Here is a 16,356-nt window from a genome sequence, read left to right on the forward strand (position 1 = left end):
TGGACTGCACAGCCACCTAAGAACTCATGCTAAGAGTGGAAACAAGTCTTCCTCGATTCCGAGGGACTGCCTACGATGATGAGTGAGAAATGGTAGTGGGTCAGAAGATCATGATGTAGAATCAGTTTGGGTGGAGATAAGAATTAATAAGGGAAAGAGGTCACTGGTGGGATTGGTCTACAGGCCCCCTAGCTTAGCCACACTGTAGGACAGAGTACAATTTACGAAATAATGGAGGCTTGTAAGAAAGGTAATAATCATGAGCGATTTTAATCTTCATATTGACTGGGCAAATCAAATTGACAAAGGTAGCCTTGAGGAAGAGTTCATAGAGTGTACACGGGATGGTTATTGGAACAATACGTTGTGGAACCAACCAGGGATCAGACTATTTTAGATCTGGTAATGTGTAATGAGTCTGGATTAATTAATGATCTTGTAGTGAAGGAACTTCTTGGGAAGAGCGATCATAGCGTGGTAGAATTTCAAATTCAGTTTGAGGGCGAGGAAGCTAGATCTCAAACTAGTGTCCCAAACTTAAATAAAGGCAATTACAAAGGAATGAAGGCAGAATTGGCTAAAGTTGACTGGGAAAATAGATTAAAGGGTAAGACGGTGGAAAAGCAGTGGCGAACATTTAAGAAGATATTTCATAACTCTCAGCAAAGATATATTCCAGTGAGAAAAAAAGACTCTAAGAGAAGGACCATCTGTGGCTATCTAAGGAAGTAAAGGATGGTATCAAATTGAAAACAAAGGCATACAATGTTGCAAAGAATAGTGGAAGGCCAGAAGATTGGGAAATGTTTAGAAACCAGCAACAACTAAAAAATTGATAAACAGAGTGAAGATAGCTTATGAGAGTAAACTAGCAAAAAATATAAAAACAAACAGTAAGAGTTTCTACAAGTATATAAAAAGGAAGAGAGTAGCTAAAGTAAATGTTGATCCCTTAGAGGATGAGACTGGGGAATTAATAATGGGAAACAGGGAAATGGCAGAGTCATTGAACAAATATTTCGTATCAGTCTTCATGGTAGAAGACACTAAAAGCATCCCAATAATTGATAATCATGGGGCCATTAGGGGAGGGGAACTTAAAGCAATTACTATCACTAGAGAAAAAGTACTCGGCAAACTAATGGGACTAAAGGTGGACAAGTCCCCTGGACCTGATGGCCTGCATCCTAGGGTCTTAAAGAATTGGCTGCAGAGATAGTGGATGCATTGGTTGTAATCTACCAAAATTCCCTGAATTCTGGAGAGGTCCCAGCAGATTGGAAAACTGCAAATGTAACGCCCCCTATTTAAGAAAGGAGGAGACAGAAAGCAGGAAGCTATAGACCAGTTAGCCTAACATCTATCATTGACTAAATGCTGGAGTCCATTATTAAGGAAGTAGTAGCAGGACATTTAGAAAATCATAATGTAGTCAAGCAGAGTCAGCATGGTTTTATGAAAGGGAAATCATGTTTAACAAATTTTCTGGAGTTCTTTGAGAATGTAACAAGCAGGGTGGATAAAGGGGAACCAGTAGATGTAGTGTATTTGGATTTCCAGAAGGCATTCGATAAGGTGTCACATAAAAGATTACTACACAAGATAAGACTTCACTGTGTTGGAGATACTATGGGCCCAAGTTTCCACACGATAAAAAACGGGCGATTCTGGAGCGCCCTGCAGCTCCATGTCTGCTTGGCGCACCGCCCAGGGGGGCGGAGCCTACCACTCGCGCCAATTTTGTAAGTGGGAGGGGGCGGGTACCATTTAAATTAGTTTTTTTCCTGCCGGCAACCCTGCGCGTGCGCATTGGAGCGTTCGCGCACGCGCAGTGTGAAGGAAACATTGTCACTCGGCCATTTTTGTAGTTCTTTGTAGCTGTTTAATTTTTGAACATTTTTTAATAAAGGCACATTGCCATCAGCACTGAGGCTTCTTGCAGCAGTGAGAAGGCTGCAGGAAGCCTCAGAAAGTTGAGGCAGCCGTTTCCCGACGGCCTCCCCCCCTGCCATCGGGAATGGCTGCTCAACTTCTGAGGCTTCCTTCAGCCTTCTCACTGTCTCCTTCCCCCCCCACCGCCCGCCGTCTGGAACGGCTTCCTCCTCCCCCGCTGCGTTCGGTCGGTCGGTCGGTCGGGCCCGCACTCCCTCCCTCCCCCCCCCCCCCTCCCACGGGAACGGCTGCCTCAAATTGTGAGGCTGACTGCAGCATTCTCCGTGCCTGAAGCACTTTCACACAGGTAGGAAGATGGTTTATTTAATCTTTTCTTTGCTTATAAATTTTTATTCAGGTTGGATTTATTTGTATAATATTTGTATAAGTATAAATAAGGATTTATTATAGAATTTAATGACTTCCCTTCCCCCCCCCCACCTCGTTCTGGACGCCTAATTTGTAACCTGCGCCTGATTTTTTAATGTGTCGACAAGGTTTTTTCAGTTCCACAAAAATCTTCACTTGCTCCATTCTAAGTTAGTTTGGAGTACGTTTTCACTGTGGAAACTTTGAAATCAGGCTGCCTTTTGAAGAAAAAATTCTGTTCCAAAGTGAAACTGTTTTAACTGACCAGAACTGCAGAAAAAAAAATGTGGAGAATTGCGATTTCTAAGATAGTCCATTCTCCACCAGTTGCTCCTAAAAATCAGGTGCAAATCATGTGGAAACTTGGGGCCTATATTAGCATTGATAGAGGATTGGCTAACTAACAGAAAACAGAGAGTCAGGATAAATGGGTCATTTTCAGATTGGCAAACTGATTGGTAAATAGTGGGGTGCCATAGGGATCAGTGCTGGGGCCTCAATTATTTACAATTTATATTAATGATTTGGATGAAACATGTGAGTAAGAGCAGATGCTGGAGACAGGGACAACAGTGGAGAGTCCTCGTATGAGGATGCAGAGATGTAACAAAATCTTACTACGGTTTATTAAGAATGTGGTTATGATTTTGCTTCAAATAGTGCCCAGAGGAAACCTTTCCCTTCTATGTGTGTCAGCTGTTCATTTAGTACTGCGCATGTGCCAAAACACTGAGGTGCTCCAGGGGACCTGTAGTGTTTTAAGAACATAAGAACATAAGAAGTAGGAGCAGGAGTAGGCTATCTGGCTCCTCGATTCTGCTCCGCCATTCAATAAGATCATGGCTGATCTGATCTTGGCCTCAACTCCACTTCCCTGCTCTCTCCCCATAGCCCTTGATGCCCTTATTGTTCAGAAATCTGTCTATCTCTACCTTAGATATATTCACTGTCCCAGCCTCCATAGCTCTCTGGGATAGAGAATTCCAAAGATTCACAAGCCTCTGAGAGAAGAAATTCTTCCTCATTTCTGTTTTAAATCGGCGACCCCTTATTCTGTAACTATGCCCCCTAGTTTTAGATTCCCCCACAAGGGGAAACATCCTCTCCGCATCCACCCTGTCAAGCCCCCTCAGAATCTTAAACGTTTCAGTAAGATCACCTCTCAGTCTTCTGAACTCCAATGAATATAGGCCCAACCTGCTTAACCTTTCTTCCTATGACAAGCTCTTCATCTCAGGAATCAACCTCATGAACCTTCTCTGAACGGCATCCAATGCAAGTACATCCCTCTTTAAATAAGGAGACCAACACTGTATGCAGTACTCCAGGTGTGGTCTCACCAACGCCCTGTACAGTTGTCAGAGGACGTCCCTACTTTTATACTCCATCCCCCTTGCAATAAAGGACAACATTCTATTTGCCTTCCTAATTACTTGCTGTACCTGCATGCTAACTTTTTGTGTTTCACATACAAGGACCAACAGATCCCTCAGTACCGCAGCATTTGGTAATCTCTCCCCACTTAATAATAATTTGCTTTTTTATTTTTCCTGCCAAAGTGGATAACCTCACATTTTCCGACATTATACTCCATCTGTAAAATTTCTCCCACTTCTTAGCCTATCCATATCACTTTGCAGATTCTTTGCGTCCTCCTGACAGCTTATGTTCCCACTCATCTTTGTATTGTCAGCAAATTTGGCTACATTACACTTGTTCCCTTCATCTAAATCATTAATATAGATTGTAAATAGTTGAGGACCTAGCACTGATCCCTATGGCACCCCACTAGTTATAGTTTGCCAACATGAAAATGACCAATTTATCCCGACTCTCTGTTTTCTGTTCGTTAGCCAATCCTCTATCCATGCTAATATAGTACCTCCAACCCCGTGAACTCTTATCTCATGTAGTAACCTTTTATGTGGCACCTTATCGAATGTCTTCTGGAAATCCAAATACAATACATCCACTGGTTTTCCTGTATCCACTCTGCTTGTTACATTCTCAAAGAACTCCAGCTCTCTGGGGTAGAGAATTCCAAAGATTCACAAGCCTCTGAGCGAAGAAATTCTTCCTCATTTCTGTTTTAAATCGGCGACCCCTTATTCTGTAACTATGCCCCCTAGTTTTAGATTCCCCCACGAGGGGAAACATCCTCTCCGCATCCACCCTGTCAAGCCCCCTCAGAATCTTAAATGTTTCAGTAAGATCACCTCTCAGTCTTCTGAACTCCAATGAATATAGGCCCAACCTGCTTAACCTTTCTTCCTATGACAAGCTCTTCATCTCAGGAATCAACCTCATGAACCTTCTCTGAACGGCATCCAATGTCGTTGTTAAACATGATTTCCCTTTCATAAAACCATGCTGACTCTGCTTGACTACATTATGACTTTCTAATTGTCCTGCTACTACTCCCTTAATAATGGACTCCAGCATTTTGTCAATGATAGATGTTAGGCTAACTGGTCTATAGCTTCCTGCTTTCTGTCTCCCTCCTTTCTTAAATAGATGTGTTACATTTGAAGTTTTCCAGTCTGCTGGGACCTCTCCAGAATTCAGGACATTTTGGTAGATTAAAACCAATGCATCCATTCTCTCCGCAGCCACTTCTTTAAGACCCTAGGATGTAGGCCATCAGGTCCAGAGGACTTGTCCACCTTTAGTCCCATTAGTTTGCCGAGTACTTTTTCTCCAGCGATAGTGGTTGTTTTAAGTTCCCCTCCCCTAATAGCGCCTTGATTATCAATTATTGGGATGCTTTTAGTGTCTTCTACCGTGAAGACTGATACAAAATATTTGTTCAAAGTCTCTGCCATTTCCCTGTTTCCCATTATCAGTTCCCCAGTCTCATCCTCTAAGGGATCAACATTTACTTTAGTTGCTCTCTTCCTTTTTATATGCCTATATATAAAGAAGCTCTTACTGTTTATTTTTATATTTTTTGCTAGTTTACTCTCCTAAGCTATCTTCACTCTCTTTATCATTTTTGTAGCTGTTGCTGGATTCTAACAATTTCCCAATCTTCTGGCCTTCCACTATTCGCAACATTGTATGCCTTTGTTTTCAATTTGATACCATCCTTTACTTCCTTAGTTAGCCACAGATGGTCCTTCTCTTAGAGTCTTTCTTTCTCACTGGAATATATCTTTGCTGAGAGTTATGAAGTATCTTCTTAAATGTTCACCACTGCTTTTCCACCGTCTTACCCTTTAATATATTTTCCCAGTCAACTTTAGCCAACTCTGCCTTCATACCTTTGTAATTGCCTTTATTTATGTTCAGGACACTAGTTTGAGACCGAGCTTCCTCACCCTCAAACTGAATTTGAAATTCTACCATGCTATGATCACTCTTCCCAAGAGGTTCCTTGACTACAATATCATTAATTAATCCAGACTCATTACACATTACCAGATCTAAAATAGTCTGATCCCTGGTTGGTTCCACAATGTATTGTTCCAAGAAACCATCCCGTGTACACTCGATGAACTCTTCCTTAAGGCTACCTTTGCCAATTTGATTTGTCCAGTCAATATGAAGATTAAAATCGCTCATGATTATTACCGTACCTTTCTTACAAGCCTCCATTATTTCTTGATTTATACTCTGTCCTATAGTGTGGCTAAGCTAGGAGGCCTTAGACTACTCCCCCCAGTGAATTATTTCCCTTAATATTTCTTATCTCCACCCAAATTGATTCTGCATCATGATCTTCTGAGCTAATATGATTTCTCACTACTGCACTGATCTCATACTTTATTAACAGAGCTACCCCACCTCCTTTCCTTTCTGCCTATCCTTTGGAAAAGGCAAATACGCTTGAGTATCCAGTTCCCAGCCTTGGTCACCTCGCAAGCACTTCTCTGCAATGGCTATCAGATCATAACCATTTATTTCTGTTTGTGATATCAATTCATTCTTGTTACGAATGCTATGTGCATTCCGAAAAAGAGCTTTTAATGTTGTCTTTTTACCATTTTTCCCTAATCTGACCCAAATTTCTGATGCATTCATGGATATTTGCTCTGTCCCTTCCTGTCACACTCTGGTTCTCATTACCCCTATCGCTACACTGCACTTTTGCCTTCTCCTTTCTCTTTGACTTTTTTAATTTCCGCTCACCGGTTCCCTCCCCTGCACTATTTAGTTTAAAGCCTTATCTACAGCCCTAGTTATTCAATTTGCCAGAACACTCGTCCCAGCTTGGTTCAAGTGAAGCCTGTCCCAATGGAACAGCTCCCTCGTATCCCAGTACTGGTGCCAGTGCCCAATGAGTTGAAACCCATTTCTCCCACGACAATCTCTGAGCCACCCGTTCATCTCTCTGATCTGATTTACCCTTTGCAAATTTGCTCATGATTCAGGTAGTAATCGAGAGATTATTACATTTGTGGTTCTGCTTTTTAATTGAGCATCTATTTCATTAGCAGAATCTGTTTTTTTGTCCTACCTATGTCATTGATACCACGTGGACCACTACAACTGGATCTTTCCTCTCTCCTCCAAGTTCCTCTTCAGCCCAGAGGAGATGTCCTTAACCCTGGCACCGGGCGGGCAACACAGGCTTCAGGACTCACGCTGTCGGCTGCAGAGAACAGTATCTATAACAGAACTAACTATAATGTCCCCTACCACATTCTGTTTTATTACCCCAATTTGAATGGCCCCCTGTACCACACTGCTGTGGTCAGTTTGCTCATCCTTCCTGCAATCCCTGCTCTTGTCCACACAGGGAGTAAGAACCTCGTACCTGTTAGATAATTGCAAGAGCTCAGGCTTCTTTATCACTACATCCTGATTCCCCATACCTGCCTCACTCGTAGTCACACCTTTCTGTCTCTGACCACGGACCAGATTTGAATTATTTATCCTAAGGGGTGTGACTCTCTGCTGGAACGCAGTGTCCTGGTAACTCTCCCTCTCCCTGATGTGTCACAGTGTTTGAAGCTCGGACACCAGCTCATCAGCTCGGAGCCGAAGTTCCTCGACCAGCCAACACTTACTGCAGATCTGGTCGCCGTGGATCATACTGGTGGCCACCAGCTCCCACATGCTACAGCTGCATTGCCTGGCCTACCATCTCTAATGTATTTAATTTCATTAATTAAGTTTTCATGTTTTGAATGTTTCGTTTTTAATCCCGGCTCTTAATTTAAACCAATGCCCAAGAAAAATAGAAAGGCTTGGCTTGGCTTGGAGGTAGGAAGCAAAGGGTAATAATTGATGGATGCTTTTGTGACTGGAAGGATCTTTCCAGTGGGGTTCCGCAGAGCTCAGTACTGGGTCCCTTGCTTTTTGTGGTATATGTCAACGATTTAGATTTGAATACAGGGAGTATGATTAAGAAGTTTGCAGACGACACTAAAATTGGTTGTGTGGTTGATAATGAAGAGGAAAGTCATGGGCTGCAGGAGGATATCAATCTACTGGTCAGGTGGGCAGAGCAGTGGCAAATGGAATTTAATTCCGAGAAGTGTGAGGTGTTGCACTTTGGGAGGACTAATAAGGAAAGGGTATACACATTAAGAGGAAGGCCACTTAATAGATGAACAAAGGGACCTTGGAGTGCTTGGCCACAGATCCCTGAAAGAAGTAGGCCAGGTGGATAAGGTGGTTAAGAAGGCATTCAGAATGCTTGCCTTTATTGGCCGAGGCATAGAATATAAGAGCAGGGAGGTTATGCTTAAATTGTATAATACTTTGGTTAGGCCACAGCTGGAGTACTGCGTGCAGTTCTGGTCACTGTATTATAGGAAGGACGTGATTGCACTAGAGAGGGTGCAGAGGAGATTTACTAGGAAGCTGCCTGGGATGGAGAATCTTAGTTATGAGGACAGATTGGATAGGTTGGGTTTGTTCTCATTGGAACAGAGGAGGTTGAGAGGAGACCTTGTTGATATTGAGGGGTTTGGACATAGTGGATAGTAAGGGTCTATTTCCATTGGTGATGGGGTCTATTACAAGGGGGCATAGTTTAAGGTGATTGGTGGAAGATTTAGAGGGGATTTGAGGGGGGGCTTCTTTACGCAGAGGGTTGTGTGGATCTGGAACTTGCTGCCTGGAAGAGTGGTGGATGCAGAAACCCTCACCACTTTTAAGAGATGGTTGGATGGGCACTTAATATGCAGTAACCTGCAGGGTTTTGGACCTAGAGCTGGTAATTGAGATTGGACTGGATGAGCTTTCGTTGGACGCGCAGATATAATGGTAAGTACTGCAGGAATATTGTGTTCAGTTTTGGTCTCCTAATCTGAGGAAGGACATTCTTGCTATTGAGGGAGTGCAGCGAAGGTTCAACAGACTGATTCCTGGGATGGCAGGACTGATATATGAGGAGAGACTGGATCAACTGAGCCTTTATACATTGGAGTTTAGAAGGATGACAGGGGATCTCATAGAAACATATAAGATTCTGATGGGACGGGATAGGTTAGATGCGAGTAGAATGTTCCCTATGTTGGGGAAGTCCAGAACCAGGGGACACAGTCTTAGGATAAGGGGTAGGCCATTTAGGACTGAGATAAGGAGAAACTTCTTCACTCAGAGAGTTGTTAACCTGTGGAATTCCCTGCTGCAGAGAGTTGTTGATGCCAGTTCATTGGCTGTATTCAAGAGGGAGTTAGATATGGCCCTTACGGCTAAGGGGATCATGGGGTTTGGAGAGAAAGCAGGAAAGTGATACTGAGGGAATGATCAGCCATGATCTTATTGAATGATGGTGCAGTCTCGAAGGGCCGAATGGTCTACTCCTGCACCTATTTTCTATATTTCTACGTTTCTATGTAATATGGCCAGGGTGATCTCCTGGACTAGTTTCGATTGCCTGGATGGGTTGGAGAGGAATTTTCCCAGATTTTTTCTCCCAAAATTGGCCTGGGTTTTTATCTGTTTTTTGCCTTTCCCAGGAGATCACATGGCTCCGGTTGGGGTGGAGTGTCGAATGCTTCAGCATAAGGGGTGTCGCAGTTGTGTGAGGCGGATTGGTTGGGCTGGGTGCTCTTTGCCTTTCCGTCATTGTTCATAGGTTTATATGTAACCTTTAGGGCTGCTGACCATGGGCCATGCGGCTCTTTGTCGGCCAGTGCGGACACGATGGACCGAAATGGCCTCCTTCTGCGCTGTAAATTTCTATGTTTCTACTGACCAACCAATCACTTCCCTGCAGTGTCACACTTTGATTTCTTTTTACTTCTTAAACTCCCAGATTGGTTGGTGCTGCTCGCAGATAACTCCTTTAGCCCCTCTCTCCAATCTGCTCTCATGCTGTTTTCAGCTGCTCCTTTCATTTCCCACTCCGATCTGGTCACGAAAGGCGCTATATAAATGCAATTTTTCTCTCAATTTTCTCTGTTAGAGATCCCGTTGAATACTATAACTCCCATATTCCCCCACAACTAAATTCCATCATAAGTGGTATAATGGGCAACGTTTTTTTTAGAAAGAGAGCATGATTTTGTGTATTGGAACAAAAAACCACTGTATTGTTGGTGAAAACACACACAGCTTGCATTAATTTCAAAATTCAAATTTTAAAATGTCCTGGTCAGCATTTAACGGTCAATCACATTATTTTTTTGTATTATTTGGTCATTATCACATTGCTATTCGTGGGAGCTTGCTGTGTGCTAATTGGTGCTGTGTTACCCACATTATAACAGTGACTACAATTCAAAAGTACTTCATTGACTGTAAAGTGCTTTGGGACGTCCTGAGGTCACGAAAGTCGCTATATAAATGCAAGTCTATCTTTTCCTTTCAATACAAAATCTAAGTAGTTCAAAATAAATTTTCCAGACAGGTGCACAACACAGGCTAATACAGTAAATGTTGAAGTGACAGTTTTTAAAGGAGGGATATTTATCTATTCCCTCTAAACATCACGGGGGCCCAAGAGTTCAATAGGACATCGATGTAGGGACAAAAAAAGCATAGGCTCTGCAGTGTTGTAGAACTCTCGCCGCTGATTCCATCCCCCTCCCCGGCTACTGTCTCTGACTAAACCAGACTATTCATAACTTCTTGGTAGTGTTTGATCCCGAGCTCAGCTTCCGACGCCATAATCTTCTCCATCACATAGAAGGCCTACTTCCACCTCTGTAATATCGCCCACTTCAGCCCATCTGCTACTGAAACCGCATTCATGCTTTTGTTACCTCCTGACTCAACTATTCCAATGCTCTCCTGGCCGGCCTCCATTCTTCCACCCTCCATAAGATCATCCAAAACTCTGCTGCCCATATTCTAAATCTCTCTAAGTCTCGCTGATCTACATTCGCTCTCGGTCCACCAATGATTGAAATTTAAAATTCCCCTCCTCACCCCATCCTATCTCTGTAACCTCCCCCAGCCCCACAACCCACTGAAATCTGTGTTCCTCTAATTCTGAACATTTGTGCATCCCTGACTTCCTTCATCTCATTGTTGGCGTCTGTATCTTTAGCCATCTAGGCCTAAACCCTGGGATTTCTTCCCCAAATCTTTCACCTCTCCATCTCTCTCTTGCCCCTTTATGACTTTGTTCAAAACCTATCTCTTGTGACCAAGTGTTTTGTCACCTGTCGTAATGTCTCCTCCTTTGGCTTGGTGTCAACTTTTGATTGCTTTGTGCTCCTGTGAAGTGCCTTGGGGTGTTTTACTAGGCGCTATATAAATGCTGTTGTTTTTAAGCAGAGCCGGGAGGGGCATCAACTTGTTGTTTATTGATCTATGGCAGGGCTCAGTGAACATGATGAAGAAATTAATACCGTACAACAGTGCCAACAGAAGGCAATTAACATTTTATTTAACTGAAATATTGAACGTATCTGTAAACTGGGACTGTTGCAGGGGTAGCCTGAGCTTTGCAGAGAGCAGAGTCGGGAATGAGCCTAAAATGTATGTGTCCGTCAGATGAAATAGTAAACCTCCATTATAATCTGTAAATCCAGAAGTTTGTGTGATCCTGCATTGCATTTGTAATTTTTAATTTTCAGAAGAGAACAGAAGCAGAGCACGACACAATAATTAGACTAATTCTTTTCCGGATTAGTGTCTGTTTCTGTGGGATGTCGATTTAAGTGTCTCTACCAGTGATCTTCCTGAAGTTTCATTGTCACAGGTGGGGCAGATAGTCGTTGAGGGAAGGGGTGGGTGGGACTAGTTTGCCACACGCTCTTTCCGCTGCCTGCGCTTGATTTCTGCATGCTCTCGGCGATGAGACTCGAGGTGCTCAGCGCCCTCCCAGATCTACTACCTCCACTTAGGGCGGTCTTTGGCCAGGGACTCCCAGGTGTCAGTGGGGATGTTGCATTTTAGCAGGGAGGCTTTGAGGATGTCCTTGTAACGTTTCCTTTGCCCACCTTTGGGTCGTTTGCAGTGAAGGAGTTCCGAGCAGAGCGCTTGTTTTGGGAGTCTCATGTCTGGCATGCGAACAAGGTGACCTGCCCAGCAGAGCTGATCAAGTGTGGTCAGTGCTTCAATGCTGGGGTTGTTAGCCGGTTCGAGGACGCTAATGTCGATGCATCTGTTCTGCCAGGGGATTTGTAGGATCTTGCGGAGACATCGTTGGTGGGTATTTCTCCAGCAACTTGATGTGTCTACTGTACATAGTCCATGTCTCTGAGCCATACAGGAGGGTGGGTATTACTACAGCCCTGTAGACCATGAGCTTGGTGGCAGTTTTGAGGACCTGGTTTTCAAACACTCTTTTCCTCAGGCCGCCGAAGGCTGCACTGGCGCACTGGAGACGGTGCTGAATCTCGTCGTCAATGTCTGCTCTTGTTGATAAGAGGCTCCCGAGGTATAGGAAATGGTCCACGTTGTCCAGAGCCACGCCGTGGATCTTGATTACTTGGGGGCAGTGCTGTGTGGCGAGGAATGGCTGGTAGAGGACCTTTTCCTTACGGATGTTTAGTGTAAAGCCCATGCTTTCGTACGCCTCAGTAAATACCACTACGTAAGGCAAAATTCTGTGGATGCTGGAATTCTGAAATAAGAACAGAAAATGCTGGAAATGCTCATCAGGTCAGATAGCATCTGTGTTCTGACGAAAGTTCACAGACCTAAAACATGAGGCAGAATTTTGACCTCGGCGTGTGGATCGCGCGGGAATGCATAAGTTGGAGAGGCGCATTTGGAGTGGCTTTTTAACAAAGTCACTACCATTGAATCAAACTCCGAGTTTCCTGACCAATTAACTGGAACGATTCCGATGACAACATGGATGACACTACTTCAGCTAAGCTATTTAAAAGAGCAGTGTGCACATGTCACTTGAAGGCTGGTGAAATTGGGAGCCAGGTTGTGAGAGAAGTGAATTGGTCATGCTCTATCAATTTAATAAAACTTAGTCCTTAATTATGCAGGCTCAAAAGCAGAAAGCGGACCTCGGATTTACCCCAAGCCGTAAAAGTTGTTGGGCAAATAGCCCAAATTGCGTCCGCAATACTAAGTTTTCAGGTGGTTCTGGATGATCTGTCGAGGCGCACCGGAACCTGTGGGGCATTTCAAAGGGAATACGAAGGCATACTCCTGAGAGTACACCATCACAGACACCACAATTACAGGGCCATTCTCTTCCCTGCTGATGGGAGGAAGAGGCCAGCTGCTCAGATGAAAAATGCATGGCTGGAGATTGCATGGCCAAAGAAGTGAGCAGCAGCAGTGCTGTTGGTAAGACAACACTCAACAACCTCATGAGGTCAGGAAAGGTGAGTACAATGCCACATTGCCCTACATTCTGATTTGCGTGTCACCCCAACCCCCCTCACTCTGCCTTCCCAAGCCTATGCCTGCACAACACTCCTCACACTAACCTACCTTGCAGACGCACGCATCCCTCACTGTCTATGCACTTACTCACATCCCCATCTGACTATCCACCACTGACACTCATCCTCATCTTAATACAATGTAATGCCTCCACCTCATAGTCACTCTCAACAGATGCAGCCCGTCCATCCTTTCCACTCATTCCATGATCTCATCCAAAGGTTTCTTGTTTCCCTCTTTGCGGGAGAAGAGAGCACAGAACACCTGGAAGATGCAGCGAACCAGTGGTGACCCTCCAATCACAACACCGCTCACTTACCGTTACGGAGCTGCTGGAGGTGGGAGATGGAGAGAGGGGGACCTCCCAGCTACCTGGTGGCAGAATTAAATATCACACAGCCACATGGCATACAACCATCGCTCATGTTGACTTGATGTCAGCAGCCTTTCAGATATGATCATGTACATAATGGTCACTTAAAACATTATCAACGGTTCTAATTCATGTCTTTACTCTCCATCAGGCCCATCACGTGTACCCCTCCCCCAATGTCCAGCCATGGAAGAAGAGGACGACTCAGAGGAGGTCATGGTTTCTGAGGGTGCACTGTCACATGATCCACGCACACCAAGCACCAGCGCAAATACACACACCTCGGTGAGTCCAGTAAGTGAGAAAGTAGTGTTGTCACCTGGTGGCTCTCGGATCACATGTGAGTAAGAGCAGATGCTGGAGACAGTGACAGCAGTGGAGGGTCCTCGTATGAGGATGCAGAGATGTAACAAAACCTTACTACAGTTTATAAAGAATGTGATTATGATTTTGCTTCAAATAGTGCCCAGAGGAAACCTTTCCCTTCTACGTGTGTTGGCTGTTCCTTTAGTACTGCACATGTGCCAAAACACTGAGGTGCTCCAGGGGACCTGTAGTGTTTTAAGAACATAAGAACATAAGAAATAGGAGCAGGAGTAGGCCATCTGGCTCCTCGATTCTGCTCCGCCATTCAATAAGATCATGGCTGATCTGATCTTGGCCTCAACTCCACTTCCCTGCTCTCTCCCCATAACCCTTGACTCCCTTGTCGTTCAGAAATCTGTCTATCTCTATCTTAGATATATTCAATGACCCAGCCTCCATAGCTCTCTGGAGTAGAGAATTCCAAAGATTCACATCCTTCTGAGAGAAGAAATTCTTCGTTATTTCTGTTTTAAATCAGCGACCCCTTATTCTGTAACTATGCCCCCTAGTTCTAGATTCCCCACGAGGGGAAACATCCTCTCCGCATCTACCCTGTCAAGCCCCCTCAGAATTTTATACGTTTCAATAAGATCACCTCTCAGTCTTCAAAACTCCGAAGAATATAGGCCCAACCTGCTTAACCTTTCTTCATATGACAACCTCTTCATCTCAGGAATCCACCTCATGAACCTTCTCTGAACAGCCTCCAATGCAAGTATATTCCTCCTTAAATAAGGAGACCAACACTGTACGCAGCACTCCAGGTGTGGTCTCACCAACACCCTGTACAGTTGTCGGAGGACGACCCTATTTTTATACTCCATGCCCCTTGCAATAAAGGTCAACATTCCAGTTGCTTTCCTAATTACTTGCTGTACCTGCATGCTAACGTTTTGTGTTTCATGTACAAAGACCAACAGATCCCTCTGTCCCGCAGCATTTTGTAATCTCTCCCCACTCAATAATAATTTGCTTTTTTATTTTTCCAGCCAAAGTGGATAACCTCACATTTTCCGACATTATACTCCATCTGTAAAATTTTTCCCACTTCTTAGCCTATCCATATCACTTTGCAGATTCTTTGCGTCCTCCTGACAGCTTATGCTCTCACTCATCTTTGTATTGTCAGCAAATTTGGCTACATTACACTTGGTCCCTTCATCCAAATCATTAATATAAATTGTAAATAGTTGAGGTCCCAGCACTGATCCCTATGACACCCCACTATTTACCAATCAGTTTGCCAATCTGAAAATGACCCATTTATCCTGACTCTCTGTTTTCTGTTAGTTAGCCAATCCTCTATCAATGGTAATATAGTATCTCCAACCCCGTGAACTCTTATCTTGTGTAGTAATCTTTTATTTGGCACCTTATCGAATGCCTTCTGGAAATCCAAATACACTACATCTACTGGTTTCCCTATATCCACCCTGCTTGTTACATTCTCAAAGAACTCCAGAAAATTTGTTAAACATGATTTCCCTTTCATAAAACCATGCTGACTCTGCTTGACTGCATTATGATTTTCTAATTGTCCTGCTACTACTTCCTTAATAATGGACTCCAGCATTTAGTCAATGATAGATGTTAGGCTAACTGGTCTATAGCTTCCTGCTTTCTGTCTCCTCCTTTCTTAAATAGGGGCGTTACATTTGCAGTTTTCCAATCTGCTGGGACCTCTCCAGAATCCAGGGAATTTTGGTAGATTACAACCAATGCATCCACTATCTCTGCAGCCAATTCTTTAAGACCCTAGGATGCAGCCCATCAGGTCCAGGGGACTTGTCCACCTTTAGTCCCATTAGTTTGCCGAGTACTTTTTCCCTAGTGATAGTAATTGCTTTAAGTTCCCCTCCCCTAATAGCCCCTTGATTATCAATTATTGGGATGCTTTTAGTGTCTTCTACCATGAAGACGGATACAAAATATTTGTTCAATGACTCTGCCATTTCCCTGTTTCCCATTATTAATTCCCCAGTCTCATCCTCTAAGGGATCAACATTTACTTTAGCTACTCTCTTCCTTTTTATATACTTGTAGAAACGCTTACTGTTTTTTTTAATATTTTTTGCTAGTTTACTCTCATAAGCTATCTTCACTCTCTTTATCATTTTTTTAGTTGTTGCTGGTTTCTAAACATTTCCCAATCTTCTGGCCTTCCACTATTCTTTGCAACATTGTATGCCTTTGTTTTCAATTTGATACCATCCTTTACTTCCTTAGATAGCCACAGATGGTCCTTCTCTTAGAGTCTTTTTTTCTCACTGGAATATATCTTTGCTGAGAGTTATGAAATATCTTCTTAAATGTTCGCCACTGCTTTTCCACCGTCTTACCCTTTAATCTATTTTCCCAGTCAACTTTAGCCAATTCTGCCTTCATACCTTTGTAATTGCCTTTATTTAAGTTCGGGACATTAGTTTGAGATCTAGCTTCCTCGCCCTCAAACTGAATTTGAAATTCAACCACGCTATGATCGCTCTTCCCAAGAGGTTCCTTCACTACAAGATCATTAATTAATCCAGACTCATTACACATTACCAGATCTAAAATAGTCT

At 43.6% G+C, this 16,356-nt stretch overlaps 1 pseudogene; it reads left to right on the forward strand.

The window, feature by feature from the left end:
- The first annotated feature begins 405 nt into the window (after positions 1 to 405).
- The window catches only part of LOC139264058 (serpin B6-like), a 70,523-nt pseudogene continuing 54,572 nt past the window's right edge, over positions 406 to 16,356 (forward strand).

The sequence above is a fragment of the Pristiophorus japonicus genome, chromosome 5 (genome assembly GCF_044704955.1).
Source record: "Pristiophorus japonicus isolate sPriJap1 chromosome 5, sPriJap1.hap1, whole genome shotgun sequence".
NCBI classification, from domain to species: domain Eukaryota; kingdom Metazoa; phylum Chordata; class Chondrichthyes; family Pristiophoridae; genus Pristiophorus; species Pristiophorus japonicus.